The sequence below is a fragment of the Silene latifolia genome, chromosome X, assembly GCF_048544455.1.
Source record: "Silene latifolia isolate original U9 population chromosome X, ASM4854445v1, whole genome shotgun sequence".
NCBI classification, from domain to species: Eukaryota; Viridiplantae; Streptophyta; class Magnoliopsida; order Caryophyllales; family Caryophyllaceae; genus Silene; species Silene latifolia.
Genome location: NC_133537.1, coordinates 285,339,922 through 285,340,496, shown reverse-complemented (window position 1 = coordinate 285,340,496; position 575 = coordinate 285,339,922). Strand labels below are relative to the sequence as shown.

General features: G+C 43.5%; 1 non-coding gene across 1 annotated transcript; it reads right to left on the bottom strand.

The window, feature by feature from the left end:
• Positions 1-239: 239 nt before the first annotated feature.
• LOC141625454 (small nucleolar RNA R71) lies at positions 240-348 on the bottom strand. The gene has a single exon (XR_012535234.1). It is a non-coding gene; the product is annotated as a small nucleolar RNA R71 (small nucleolar RNA).
• Positions 349-575: the final 227 nt, after the last annotated feature.

The window sequence follows — 575 nt, the reverse complement described above, 5'->3', positions numbered from 1 at the left end:
GTCTGCCAGATGAAGACCCCTTGGAGCATATGGAAACTTTCACAGACTATTGCTGTTCCATACCTATACCGGCTGGGGTAACTCAAGATGAAGTAAAGGGGTTTATGTTCTTGTACTCCTTGAAGGATTCGGCGCGAGATTGGTACCGCTACCTCGATAGGGTAGCAAAACCGGAGTCACGGATTGGACATCTTTAGCATTAGCCTTCTACAAGAAGTACTTCCCACTTTCAAAGACTGATGCCTTGAAGGGTAAAATCACGAGTTTTCAGCAAGGAGCCGACGAAGATTTTTGTGAAGCATGGGGACGTTTCAAAAGTTTGGTCCGAGCTATCCCTCATCATGGTTTCTAGCAATGGTATCTTTGCAACCTATTTTACATTGCTTTATATGATGATTAAAAGGTCATCTTGGATGCAGCTGCTAATGGTAGGTTCCAAAATAATACCGGTCAAAGCAAAGGTTGGAACACTATTGAGGAGATGGCAGTCCATAGAGCTGAGTTTGGAAGTTCACGTGGAAAGTCACGAAAGCAAAGTGAAGAAATGACTGCTGTTGTGACACTTATAACTTCCA